General features: G+C 44.5%; 1 long non-coding RNA gene across 1 annotated transcript in view; it reads right to left on the bottom strand.

Annotated features, from left to right (window-relative positions):
- Positions 1–15,105, bottom strand: part of LOC144930123 (uncharacterized) — a 45,711-nt gene extending 30,606 nt beyond the window's left edge. Inside the window, exon 1 of the long non-coding RNA XR_013635215.1 lies at positions 1–15,105. This exon is cut by the window's left edge and continues 17,955 nt beyond it. This is a non-coding gene — a long non-coding RNA (uncharacterized LOC144930123).

Genomic DNA, 15,105 nt, shown 5'->3' with positions numbered 1-15,105 from the left:
ACAGGTTTTCAAGAACTTACTATGTTGGGCATAAGTTATACTGAAAAATCTATTTTGATTATGAGAACTGAGGCCTTTTGGAAAAAAAAAAAAAATCTACTCTTTAATGCGGTCTCATACTTGATATTTGTGACATTCAGCACTTAACTGAGTGAAGTTATTTTAGGGAGAGAACTGTAAAAACTGTAAAACTAAGTTCACCGGGGGAAGAAGACCAAAGTCCTGAGGTAAGTGGGATACTGGGAGGAAGCACGAGAAGGAGCGCGCGGGAAGGGACGATCAGCGAGTTCAAGTGCCTATACACAAATGCAAGAAGCCTTGGAAACAAGCAGGGAGAACTGGAAGTCCTGGCACAGTCAAGGAATTATGAGGTGATTGGAATAACAGAGACTTGGTGGGATAACTCACATAACTGGAGTACTGTCATGGATGGATATAAACTGTTCAGGAAGGACAGACAGGGCAGAAAAGGTGGGGGAGTTGAATTGTATGCAAGGGAGCAGTATGACTGCTCAGAGTTCAAGTATGAAACTGCAGAAAAACCTGAGAGTCTCTAGATTAAGTTTAGAAGTGTAAGCAACAAGGGTGATGTTGTGGTGGGAGTCTGCTATAGACCACTGGGACCAGGGGGGATGAGGTGGACAAGGCTTTCTTCTGGCAACTCATGGAAGTTACTAGATTGTGGCCCTGGTTCTCATGGGACACTTCAATCACCCTGATATCTGCTGGGAGAGCAATACAGCAGTGCACAGACAATTCAGGAAGTTTTTGGAAAGCGTAGGGGACAATTTCCTGGTACAAGTGCTGGAGGAACCAACTAGGGGCAGAGCTCTTCTTGACCTGCTGCTCACAAACTGGGAAGAATTAGTAGGGGAAGCAAAAAAGTGGATGAGAACCTGGGAGGCAGTGACCATGAGATGGTAGAGTTCAGGACCCTGACACAGGGAAGAAAGGAGAGCAGCAGAATACGGACCCTGGACTTCAGAAAAGCAGACTGACTCCCTCAGGGAACTGATGGGCAGGATCCCCTGGGAGAACAACATGAGGGGGAAAGGAGTCCAGGAGAGCTGGCTGTATTTTAAAGAATCCTTATTGAGGTTACAGGGACAAACCATCCCAATGTGTAGAAATAACAGTAAATATGGCTGACGACCAGCTTGGCTTAGCAGTGAAATCCTTGCTGATCTTAAACACAAAAAAGAAGCTTACAAGAAGTGGAAGATTGGACAGATGACCAGGGAAGAGTATAAAAATATTGCTCGGGCATGCAGGAGTGAAATCAGGAAGGCCAAATCACACCTGGAGTTGCAGCTAGCAAGAGATGTTAAGAGTAACAAGAAGGGTTTCTTCAGGTATGTTAGCAACAAGAAGAAAAAGTCAAGGAAATTGTGGGCCCCTTACTGAATGAGGGAGGCAACCCAGTGACTGAGGATGTGGAAAAAGCTAAATGTACTCAATGCTTTTTTTTGCCTCGGTCTTCACGAACAAGGTCAGTTCCCAGACTACTGCACTGGGCAGCACAGCATGGGGAGGATGCGACCAGCCCTCTGTGGAGAAAGAAGTGGTTCGGGACCATTTAGAAAATCTGGACGAGCACGAGTCCACGCGGCCGGATGCGCTGCATCCAAGAGTGCTAAAAGAGTTTGCAGATGCGATTGCAGAGCCATTGGCCATTATCTTTGAAAACTCATGGTGATCAGGGGAAGTCCCAGACGACTGGAAAAAGGCTAATGTGGTGCCCATCTTTAAAAAAAGGGAAGGAGGATCCTGGGAACTACAGTTCAGTCAGCCTCACCTCAGTCTTTGGAAAAATCATGGAGCATGTCCTCAAGGAATCAGTTCTGAAGCACTTGAGGAGAGGAAAGTGATCAGAAACAGTCAGCATGGATTCACCAAGGGCAAGTCATGCCTGACTAATCTAATTGCCTTCTATGACTAGATAACTGGCTCTGTGGATGAGGGGAAAGCGTGGACATGTTGTTCCCTTGACTTTAGCAAAGCTTTTGACACAGTCTCCCACAGTATTCTTGCCAGCAAGTTAAAGAAGTATGGGCTGGATGAATGGACTATAAGGTGGATAGAAAGTTTGCTCGATTGTCGGGTTCAACAGGTAGTGATCAATGGCTCCATGTCTAGTTGGCAGCCGGTATCAAGTGGAGTGCCCCAAGGGTCGGTCCTGGGGCCGGTTTTGTTCAATATCTTCATAAACGATCTGGAGGCTGGTGTGGATTGCACCCTCAGCAAGTTTGCAGAGGACACTAAACTGGGATGAGAGGTAGATATGCTGGAGGGTAGGGATAGGATACAGAGGGACCTAGACAAATTAGAGGATTGGGCCAAAAGAAATCAGATGAGGTTCAACAAGGACGAGTCCTGCACTCAGGACGGAAGAATCCCATTCACTACTACAGACTAGGGACCGAATGGCTCGGCAGCAGTTCTGCAGAAAAGGACCTAGGGGTTACATTGGACGAGAAGCTGGATATGAGTCAGTGTGCCCTTGTTGCCAAGAAGGCCAATGGCATTTTGGGATGTATAAGTAGGGGTATTGCCAGCAGATCGAGGGACATGACCCCCTCTATTCAACATTGGTGAGGCCTCATCTGGAGTACTGTGTCCAGTTTTGGGCCCCACACTACAAGAAGGATGTGGAAAAATTGGAGAGAGTCCAGCAGAGGGCAACAAAAATGATTAGGGGACTGGAACACATGAGTTATGAGGAGAGGCTGAGGGACCTGGGATTGTTTAGTCTGCGGAAGAGAAGAATGAGGGGGGATTTGATAGCTGCTTTCAACTACCTGAAAGGGGGTTCCAAAGAGGATGGATCTAGACTGTTCTCAGTGGTAGCAGATGACAGAACGAGGAGTAATGGTCTCAAGTTGCAGTGGAGGAGGTTTAGGTTGGATATTAGGAAAGACTTTTTCACTAGGAGGGTGGTGAAACACTGGAATGGGTTACCTAGGGAGGTGGTGGAATCTCCTTCCCTAGAAGTTTTTAAGGTCAGGCTTTACAAAGCCCTGGCTGGGATGATTTAATTGGGGATCAGTCCTGCTTTGAGCAGGGGGTTGGACTAGATGACCTCCTGAGGTCCCTTCCAACCCTGATATTCTATGAAAATATAGACTTTAATGGAAAGACTTCCCTTAATACCAAAAATTAATCCCCATCCCCACAAATCTGGGGGCCTAAAAAAAGTTGAAAGTGTTCCAACACCTCTTGTGTTTTTCCCCTTAATATTAAGGTGCTGAAAGTTGTCAAGTGTCTCAAAAAACAAACAAACCACACAATCTGAAAACTAAACTGGTTCATAGTATCAGGAGTTCCTTTTATACAGGGAGCACTATGTCACACTGTGTATCGGTGAGCAAAATCTACACCTGATCAGTTCAAGAATCACAGAGGCGTAAGTTACCAGGCTTGAGGCCCTGTGAATTCACACCAGCTCCCACAACTAGCAATAAGGCTCTTGAAGAAGCTACTGACCAGAGCTGCCAACCAGCTGCTACACCCAGCATCCTTCCTCAGCACAAAGACTGGATGAGTAAGAGTTGATTGGAAAAACATTAAACTATGGAAGTTGTGAGGGAGGGAAGGAAAATGACACTTTTTGCATCACTCCCCTTCATCTACACTTTATTTTAGCCTGGATCACAAAGGAGTTTCCATGGAGTAAGGTGGAAAAACCCTACTAAAATGACTCAGGCCAAGTTGTACTAGTAAAGTGCTCCTAGTGTAAAGTATTCTGTATGAGCAAAGCAGTCCTAGTGCATACACAGCTTGTAACAGGAGAACTGCACTTTATCCCAGTCCCACTCCAGCAAAATAAGGTATAATGTCAAAATGCAGTTTTGCTGGTATAATAGTATCTGAACTAGAGAGGTTTGCTGGTACAGCTATGCAGGTCACCCCTGACCAAGGCAGCTAAAGTTTGTAGTGTAGATGGGGCCACACACCCCATCCATACATACCTTAAGGTCAGGATTCTCTGGCTCACTGTATCATGCACCCAAACAGTGGATGGTACAATGTGGCCCAAAGTAATTTTGTTAAGGACTGACAGCATACTTAGCCCTGCCCTGAGGGGACTGCAGTCAAATACTTAATAAAAATTAAAATGATCTGCACAGCCAAAGAACTTCAGAGAGTTTTTGTTTAGATAAGATTTTTCTATGAATGGTATGAGTGTATATAGAGCCTAATGGTTTCTTTGGAGCCTTTCTGGTCTACAGGCATTATTTAAAATGTAGATGACTGACCCCCACTGTAATAGCTACACTTCAAGCATTAGTCTGTTATTGAAGTCCTTTTTAGTGTGTAACTCATTGATACAGAGGACAAAGTGGCCAAGAGGCCAAAAGTTAGCAGGACTAATAGTGTTGGAAAAATTTAATACACAAAAGTAGTAGACATCTTTTAATTAAGAGATCAAACATTGAGTTGTTTTGCTTTGGCCCTTCAGGCAGAGTCTTTACTCGGATAAAATTTCCACTGAGGCCAAGATGAATTTTGCTGGAGCAAGGACTACTAGACTAGACTCACAGGATTTGAGAAGAGCACTCAAGAGGGACTGAACTAAAAGGAGAACCAGATGTCTACTTTGATATAGGGACATTTTCTGCTGCTATTACCAATCCACTAGATTTGCAGTTTTTGAATAATCTGTTTTTTGGTTTTATTCTATTGTAGGCTAGTGTTGAATGCAGTATAACAAATGCCATATCTAGAATTTCCTTCAGCGAACAATGTTTGAAGGGCACTCACATATTACTTGAAGGCATATTACCAAAGCACATAATTTCCAAGTAGGTCCTATTTCCCTCATGCCCACATACAGACTGGAGGCTTTCAGTTGCAACCCCCACCAAATTTTTACTGCTGTTGTGTAGTATTGCCATCCTTTAAAGGTTTCAGATATTACAGTAAGGGCAAATACTGAACAGCTGTGATATTAAAATATCTGAAAAGTTGTTTGCAACAAGCTATTTCTAACATGTGACAAATGTTCACTGAACAGATTTAGATATACTTGCTATTGTAAACAGGATGCAAGTTTCCTTGCAGTAGCTACCATGTCTGTATAATTGGCGCTTAACCTTTCACTATAGAAAAAAAATTCTTCAAGAAGCCACATGCTTCCTGTTATTTAAGGAGCTAGTAACCTACTAAAAATCCTTAACTTTATACACTGGAATATGTGAAAACAGATCTGAAAAAGGGGACTTGTTAGCATCGTAACTCCCTTTCCCTACTTTTTACATAAGAGCTAAATATTTTAAGAAATATGGATTGCAATTTGAAAAAGTTATTTTGTAACCACTAACAGAAGTAATCCATTCAAAATTACGAAGTCATGAACAGTTTGGCTTTGATGGTCTCCATTAGAGAAGCTAGAAAGACGACAAAAGGAAAACTCATTCATAAAAGGTTTGATATTTTAAATATATTGTTCACATAACCAACCACATTGGCGTTCAATGTATTTGTCTATACTTTTAGAGTTGAAATTTATGAATTGTTTAAAAAGTCTTTATATATAGTCTATACAAATACTTTGGTTTTCCCCCAAATCCCCTGTCCTCACTTTAGTTTGCCCACAACAGCTACAGCAGGCCCAATAGCAAGTTTCCCTGTGTAAACACTAACATTTGGCTTACATGAGTTAGGTAGCAGCTGCTCGTCTGTACCAATAGCTAACATTAAAATAAATGAAGAGTTGTGCAATTGAAATTGAAGTAGAAGCAAGGTCTATCTATATTTGTACAGCACCTAGCATAAACCTAGGGCATCTTCAGGACTACGGTAACACACCCTACACTGGAATAGAGCATATGGAGGCTGAATATTCTCCAGGCTAGACCTTTAATTTTAGAATTTATTTTCCTTATCACTATGGCAAAGCCTAAGTTAATGTCTTGGGGGTAGTTAAAAAATGAAGCTTTTCTTTTCATTTAAGTTTTTAAACCTGAATAAGGGGGTGGATGAATTAAGAGTGGCGGGGGACTGGATAGGTTCACTTGAGAATTGTCAGCATGTTAATTTTATTTTATATACTGTATTCATATTCAGCAGTTTCAGAATGTCCTTATAAGAAGAACTTAGACCTGAACCTCTTCACATTTAAGTGGCATGGTATCAGGCTTCTATAAAGTGAGCAGAAAAAACTGACTAACAGAAACCTCTTACCACAAACTCCAGAACACATTATCTAGAGATCAGTCACCAGCTCCCCTTGTGATGAGGTTCAGTCAGATCTCAGCAGCTAGGCCTAGGGCAAGGCTGAACAGCACATTAGAAGAAGTCTTTCTACTCTGAATTAATGGTGACAGAGGTTATAGTGTACTCTAGGGTCCATATTGAGATTAGATACTAAACCAACGTCTTAACCACCCATATCAATCCTATGCATTTTTTTAACCATAAAAAAGTTTTATCTGGACAGGAATCAGTATGTATGTTTGCCTTCTGTCCATCTAGACTCCCACTGAAGTTTCTATTAGGTAGCCTTCATTAACAGTCTTCAGTTACTTTTACAGTGGTGTAATCATGCTGTGCATTAATAGCTACTGCATTTTAGTAAAATGGAGTGCTTTAAGGTTCATTAGGATGAAAGGTATTTTTTATAAAGCTCAGATCCATGACATTAGAAGCAGTGGATGAGAGACAAATGAGCATGCACGCTAAACAAAGGAATTTCCCTTGCTTTTATAACAGAAATAGTTATACCTAAATGTCAGATTTGGCACTTTGCACACAGCAGTTAGATGGTTTTTCTCTCTTTTTTTTTTTTTTAATTAAAAAAGGAGTAACCCTCTTCCTTTTTAGGATAAAGTTTTAGTCACTTGACTGGTAAAAGATAACACTATTTGTTAGTCTCTAAGGTGCCACAAGTACTCCTTTTCTTCTCGTGGATACAGACAAACTGGCCGCTACTCTGAAAACTATCTATCCAGTAATTTTCTCCCCTTCTGTACCAGAAATCAACATAGCTCTTCTAGTTGTTGTCTTTGAGGACAAGGATCAGTAGTCCCAGCACTAGAGATTAAGAAAATAGAGTGGCTAGTTAGCTGAATCCAGACAGTCTGGCTCCTACATGAAGTGTGGTTTTTTTCCTTCAACCAACAGGACTGTGGAATACAACTTGTTAAACATTGCTCAACCTATTAGAACAAGTTTAAAAATAGAGCCTAAAAACAACTGTAGGCTATGCCTTTATATGCATGTGAATTTGTTCCAGCATGTCACCCTGGAATGGTAACCACTGAAAAATAGTTTTAAAGTTGAACTACAAATGCAAATAGTACATATTAGTGAAATAAACAAAATTATCTTTTGGAAGTGAAAAAACTTTCACCAAAATAATTGCTGATTTGAGATTTAATGAGAAGATTAAGTGGCAAATAAACCTAGTTAAAATAGTGGTAAGTTACCACTCTAAGGCGGTCTCTACACTAGAGACCTTATAGAGGCACATCGGTACTGCCTCAGCTGTGCTGCTGTAAGGTCTCCCATGTAGCTGTGCTATGCTACTGGTGAGCTCTCTCCTGCTGGCATAAAAATTAAATCCACCCCCAACACGTGGTGGTAGCTATGTCTCCTGCCAATATAGCACTGTTCACACTGGCACTTTTGTCAGTGAAACTTATGTTGATCAGGGGTGTTTTTTCCACACCCCTACTGGCAAAAGGGCTAGTACAGACTAAGCCTAAGGCCCTGTCTACAATAAGTCAAGTTAATGCACATATATTAAAAGGTTTTAAAACCCTTGAGTGGATCTCTCAGGAATAAAAGTAGTTTTAGTTCAGGACACTACTGAGACCATACACAGCTTTAACATCCTTTAATTTATGTGCTGACTTCACACCTTCAGGAAAGTGAAGGCAAATCAATTGCATGGCCCCATACAAATAAACCTTAAGAGCCTGAGCAGTTTAGTATGGTAAAGTCCTAGTTACAGTGTGCCAGGAATTGTTTAGAACAGTGCTTATGTAGACACTGGTGAAGCAGGTCTGGCTCAGAACACAAGTCAGCATGGCTCCTATAGTTCAGTATGTAACAGTTTAAAACACAATAGTTCTCTAGTTTGAGAGAGGGCCTAGAAGCTTGGTTCCTTGCCTTTAGATGGTCTTGCCTAGACACTACTAGCTAAACAAAACAAAAGCTGTACAGCTGTCCTTAATTTGGGCCACAGCTCCTTTTTGGAGGAATAGGCAAAAGGCTCTGACTTGAGAGCCCAGAATTAGACTGCAGCCCTATAGTAAGGTGGAAGGAAAAACAAAATTGTCTCAAAAAGTGAGACAGTTTTAAGGGGGCGGGGGGGAGGGGTGAGGGAGGAGGAGAAGAGGGGTATCTACCAGTCAAATGAATGAAATGTCATGTTTAGGATCAAAAATCCTTGACATACTAGCATGCATCAGGATTTTGATCTACTGATTTGATAGCTCTGCTATTCATCCTAGTTCAGAGATTGCTTTCAGCACCAGGGCTTGAGAATGCAAAAAAGTTTTCCATTTAATACCTGAACAGCCATTTACATTTCCTCCTTAACACAAAATATGAACCCAGGCCCCTTTCAACAGGGGATGCATTAGAACCACACAAATTGACAAATTTTATCCACTGTTAAGTTAGATTAACATAAGTTACTCTTTTACTGAAGTTTCTAAAATAAAATATTGAAATATTCTTCACACACCATAAATCAGGGGTGGGTAAATGATGGCCTGCGGGCCGGATCCAGCCTGCAGGACTTGCTCCCTGTGGTGCTGCAGGCCCTGCGCTGCTCTCAGAAGCAGCCAGCACCACATTCCTGTGGGGGGACGGGGGAGAGAAGGGGAACGGGGATCTGGGGCCAATGGGAGCTTTAGGGGAGGTACCTGGAGGCATGGCAAGGGCAGCACATGGAGCTCTGTGGCCCGTCCCTGCCCCCAGAGGCCGCACAGGGACATGGCGCTGGCTGCCTCCTGGAGCAGTGCAGCGTGGGGCCAGGGCAGGCATGCAGAAAGCCTGCCCTGGCCCCAGTGCACGCTGCTGCCACCCCAGAGCCACTTTAGGTAAGCGGCACTGGGCCAGACCCTGAACCCCTCCTGCACCTTGCACCCCAACCCTGTGCTCCCTCCTGCAGTCCACACCCCTCCTCTACCCCAATCCCTTGCCCTGAGCCTGTTCCTACACACTATACCTTGCACTCCCTCCCACACCCCAACCCTGCATACAATTTCTCCACCCAGATATGGCCCTCAGCCCAAAAGGTTTTCCCACCCCTGCCATAAATTATGGTATGTTCACATTATAACTTAAGCATTGACACCTGGCAAAAAACTTCTAAAGTGGGCAAATGTTTGGATTTTCTACCAATATTGGTTTTGGTTATGCACACACGATAAAGGAGAGAAAGGTGCAAACAGCTTTAGTAGGGCAGAGAAGCTGTCATTACCTTATGCAAGCCTCCCCAACTCCAAAAATATACTGAACCCCCTGCACACCAGTGGCCGACTATCTCCTGCAGAACGCTAGAGCTAGTTGAGATCTGGGAGCATTTTGCTCAAGTCTCTCCTCACTTAGCCCATACCTAGAATTCTGAGATGCTCCACCACATACTTCTCTTAAGGCTGTTTTGCAGTATCATGGTTCATGCTGTCTCTATTCTGGAAGGGTCTCCCTCCATTAAGGACAGCATCGTGGGAATAGGCACAAGAAATTCACTGAACTCTTTGTGGAAGTCAAAAAGGGGGAGGGGAAGAAGTGTCATGTATAGATGCACAAGAGCAGGGGGCAACAATGTTTTGTTTTATACAAGCTAACAGTAGGCAGATTTCTTACACAGAAACTTAGTCAATTATACATGGAACCCTGGTGTAAACTTCAGCATGATTTCTTAATAAGAGTTATTGCAGGAGTTAGGGATGCACATTTGAGCAGGTCAGACTGGTTAAAACTACAGTAAGACAACATATTAAAACTTTCCTAGTCTCTTCTGCAGCTAATAGGTTGAAGCTGCTAAACTGTATCACTTCTAAGATGTGACAACACTGAAGCTGTTTTGCTCTCAAAACACAAGAAAACCTGCTATTGCAATTAGATTAGGCTTGAGCATGCGCCAAAAATCTTCCTGGGGCCCAGTGTATCCCAGGTGTCAATCACATGGGTCAGAGCCTCAACAGCAGGTCTTTAAACTCAGACAAAATGCTCACACCAACGTAAGCAACATCTTTCTAACCCAATCCCAGATACCTCCAATGGAACATGCTAGTATCTTGCCTAATGGCAGAAACACACAAGAGGAACAATTACAGTTAAGTGGTACTTCAACTCTGGACAGAAGGCTCACAAATCCAGTTGTTGCAGTTATCTCTGAAACAGGTCACCTCTACCTACCATGTCTTTAAGACACCTGTGGGGGAAATAATGGATCTTATTTAGAGATCTGAGAAAGCAAAGTATCAGATTATCTTTCCCCTCTGGGTTTACACTATTCATTTGTCTTTCAGTTTTGAAGAGTCAAATAGCTAGCTGCCTCTCACTTCAGCAGGTGCAGGTAAAGCCCCAAAATTCAATTTTATTCACTACTGGCTTGCAGTGTAACTTAACCATCCAGTTTCAAAGCAAAATACTACCACAACAACCCATTCCTCCATTAGCCTGGTTCTTCCATTTTTTGTTAAGAAGTTGTATTCAGTTTAGTCTACAGTTAATCAACAGAAGGTTTTTATAATACAAAGCCACACTATAAAATTGCTATTTAAAAAGGCTACTACATCCAAGCTATGGCCTATATTAAACTAAAAATATTAACAAATGCTCAACTCAGAAGAGTATATTATTTTTTGAGCATTTAAGCCTTCATTTTCTACTCTCCCTCCCCTCTTCCCCCTCTCAAGTTCTAGAGACCACTCCATCCAAGTCACCATTACTCCAGAGGCACTGTACCACTAAAGTTTCCCCAGCCAACAGTGCCCCCAGGACTCTATGCTATATAATACAGAAAAGTTAGTGGACCCTTATGTCTGTCATACCCTCATCTTTCCCCCCTACCCCTCTGGGCTGGATGGAGAAAAGGAAGTAGTGCTGTGCAGGCAACACTGCCTATCATAACAGAATGGGATACGTCTACATGCAGCAGAACCCTCAGCTCCAGCATGAAATCCAAGGGGCACCAGCTAGTCCTAAGTGCGCCTCATTAACCAAATAAAGTTTTGTATTCAGTCACTTCACATTAAGAAGAGGTACAATTCCAATTTAAGGCAACTGAGGGCAACTCTACACTACACCGATGCAGCTGTGCCATTGTAGCAGGTCTAAAGATATGCTACGCTGACGGGAGAGTGCTCTCCTGTTGGCATAATTATTCCACCTTGGCAAGAAGTGGAAGCTGCAATAGCAGCTGTGTGGACAGTGCAAAAGTCACATTTCTGGGGGCAAAGAGAGCTTTTTCCACTCCTGAGCAATGCAAGTTAGACAGACTCAAGCAGTAGTGGAGGTGTACCGCAGTAGCTCAAGCAGTAGCGGAGGTGAGTTATTTAGACTAAACGGGATAGTCTCTACTGTTAAAGAGAGCAAATACCTTTATCTGGCCCTCTTTTCCTCTGCCCTGTTGCCCCTTTTTGTAAGGCTCTGCTTGTGCCTCATTACTTTTCTGCTTCCCCTCCCCTCCTAGTTTGTGCCAAGGTTGCTCATATGGGCTCTATACAGCTCTTGTGGCATACATACCAAAGCACCACAATCAAATAGATGTATATTTGTTTTCACTGTGCTCCTATGACAACATAAGATATGCACTGTGATTAAGAACAGCACAGGCATTCTCCGCTACTGTAGTGGCAGGGACAGAGGAATAGTAAAGTGGTGGAGATTCTGGAACAAATCTTTGCAGATCCAGATAGATCAACAACTCCAATAGCTTCAAGTATCTAAATTAAGCAAGTATGCTTTTGTAAATGTAATCACACGTTTCTAGAACAAAATATTTTGTGTTTAATATATTAAAAAATAAGATCATTTCCTTCAATGTGTCATTGCCAGATATTCAGCTGACATGCTCCTTAAAAAAAAGCCTCTCAAACTTACTGCATCTTTTCATAAAGAAGACTGAATACAGAAGTTAATCCCCAAGATGTGATCTTAACAATAAAGTAAGTTTGACAGTCCAAGTTCTTAAACCTTTGAGCCTCAAATAATTAAGTTAGCCATCTATATTTCAGAGTAATCTCTGCATTTGTCTTGAATTATATGTAGGAAATTAAAATAAAAAAAGGAGAACACTATTTGATGTTGGATAGAAAGGAGGCCCTTCTCCCTTAGTGAAGTTATTTGCAACTATGCAAGAGTACTCAGAATACCTCTCAAAGTAGCATAGATGCCACTCACTCCAGGGCTATATGTCAGGCTAAGAGGCTGTAACTGGGACCACATTTAGTTATGCAACTAGACTCCAACCCACCCATGTGACTTACAGATAAGTCTTGATTTGTGTAAGTTGGTAGCAAATATTTGTAGTATTTTTAATGCAACAGTACACAACCTCCAGGATAAGACATCAGACAATGCATATTTAAGCTCCCCTTCCTTGCTCACTACTGTCTGGAAAGAGAGGTATATGTAAACAGAATACAAGTGAACAATTTAACACATTAGTCCCTCTATGGAGAGAGCATAGACTCCTCTAGTTTTAAATTTGCTAATTTTTTGTTCAGTCTAGTTTTAAGTATGGCATCTTTAAAAGACTACCAGGATTACATATATATTATATATAAACACACACAAATCCAAGAGTTAATACATTGGTGCAATTGCAATACTTCAAATCATAGATTTTCTATATATCTGTAGTCTGAACTACCTGTTATTTAACTGGATCATGTTCTCTAAGTGAGAGAGGCTGTTCCACTGGAAAAGCTGGTATCACCCCCAAAAAATATTAGTCAACTTTCATGACTGGTCAATCCTATGAAGAACCTTCATCATTCTTCCTTAGTAAGCCACCTCTGCAAGTCAGTCCAATGTTGAGAGGGAGCAGGCATCAGCTCACAAAAAGGAGTATATTTGCAAACTGTGCAGAGGTGGACTAGGATAGTTAAGTGTCTCACTAAGATGGAGACACCAACAAGCACTACCACAGGATATCTAACATAGAAGGAGTTGCTCTTACAAGTGAAATAAGGAGAGTCAGGCATTTTAGTCACCAAAGTGGATCGCAAATGTGACCTAATTTAGATAGCAGCAATCAGACGCCTTACAACCTTGTCCGGGAGTTGTGAAAAACATTACTCTCCACCCCCATACCCTCACGGAAAGAGGGCTGGGACAGGAAGAACGAGAACTTTCCTCTGCAACAGCCAAGCTCAATGCAGAGAAGAGGTGCAGGAGGAATGAACTTCCCCCAGAAGGAGCTGCCACATCCTGGGGGTGGGGAATAGGACAAGAAGCGAGAACTTTCTTCAGCAGCACCAGCTACACCCTTGTACAGACGGGTAATAGGGAAGGGAAATAAAAATCCACCCAGACTCTCCAGCCTGGGGCGGGGATGATGGGGCGGGGAAGGAAGCGCGGACTCTCCCCAGCAGCAGCCACCGTCTCCGCCAACTTGGTCTGCAGCCAAACAACCCCACAAGAATGCAACGCGGTCACATGACCTCCGGCGGACGTGCAGCTCCCGTCCCTCTCCAGGGAGACCCTACGCCATCTTGTACTGACGCAGTTACAAATACAGGCACAGCTTGGCCCGCTCCCCCCGCTTATCTCCTCGGTCTCGGCACCGCTTGGGTGATGGTTGTCAAGGCCTTCTCGTTCCCTTCCCATGAGCTTGCCTCAGTCTCCGAGCCCTCACGGACTCCCCAGCGCCGGGATCATGGCGCCCGTTTTCTCCCTTTGCACCAGCCTCCCCCGACAGCTCCTCAGCCCTGCCCAGCTGCGGCTGCCCCTACTGCAAGATGATGTCAGCAGCAGCCAATCCGGGCGCGCCTGGGCAGCCGAGCCAGCCTGGCGATTGGCTTCAATGCGGTCCGCTCCCCCCTCCTCTCCCGCCTGACTCAGTCCTCACCGCGGTTCGCTGCGGAGAAATGGCCAAGGCAGAGGTGGGGGAGGGGAAAGAAGGGGAAAAAAAACAACAACAAAACCAAACCCACCAAGGTAGCAGCCGCCATTTCGCGCAACAACAGGCAGAACCCGAGCGAGCAGCCCAACCAAGCGCCCTATGGAGAGAGAAAGAGAGAGAGATAGAGACACACACACACGAGTTAGACAGGAAAAAATACCCTCAGACTCCGCCAGGGCCACAAGACGTTTAATCACTCCCTCCCCCCATACTCGATGCCTCGTTACAGCCGCCTCCTCTGCATCCAGATCCCTTCCTCTCGACTCCTTCCCGCCGCAGCAGCAGCGGTTCTTTACAGCCCCTCTGTGCCCAAAGTACGGGGAAGGCGAGGCTCTAGCGCCGCTGCTAGCGGCTTCTCCGACCACCCGCTTGTGGCGGCTCCATCGAGGCAAGGTAAAGAGCTGCCAGCCCAGCTTTTATGTGGTGCCCCGAGTTTGCGCACTGAAGGAGGCTCGCTCAGCCCCTGGTGGGCGTCGAATGAAACCCCAGCCGCCGCCGCCGCCGCCTCCCCTCCCTCACCCAGCCATCACCGGAGCGGCGGAAGCCAGGCGCGGAATGCGGGGCGGTGTGTGGGCACCACACGCAGGGAGGGGATGTGAGGGAAGGGCAGGAGCTCAACATAAACAGCGGGGCTTGCGCCTGCCTCCCACACATTTACCTCTTGCTCTGCCCGTGGCGAGTCCACATCAGGGCTGCCCCAGAACTGCCCCCACAAGTGTCATTCGCTAAAGGGGAGCCTGGCAGGCAGAGCTGACCCTAATGCCCCAGTCTCGTTCCTTGGAGGAGGAGGTTCCCCGAGGCAGGCCTGGGCTAAACTTCAGTTACTTGTGGAGAGACTTCCTCTGCCGGACCTGCCTCACGTCTCCACTAACTGGAGGGGGAGATCCCCTCAGCCAGCAACCCTCCATCGTTCACCAAATGGGTTTCAGTCTCTTATCCCCCGTCTCACTCTGCGTGGGGGAGATTGCCTCGGTCTGGCCGCCTCCCCCACAGTCTGTGTGTGTCAGGAGGGCTGG

This window comes from Lepidochelys kempii, chromosome 1, assembly GCF_965140285.1.
Source record: "Lepidochelys kempii isolate rLepKem1 chromosome 1, rLepKem1.hap1, whole genome shotgun sequence".
In the NCBI taxonomy this organism is placed as follows: Eukaryota; Metazoa; Chordata; order Testudines; family Cheloniidae; genus Lepidochelys; species Lepidochelys kempii.
This window is presented reverse-complemented; position numbering and strand designations above follow the sequence as displayed.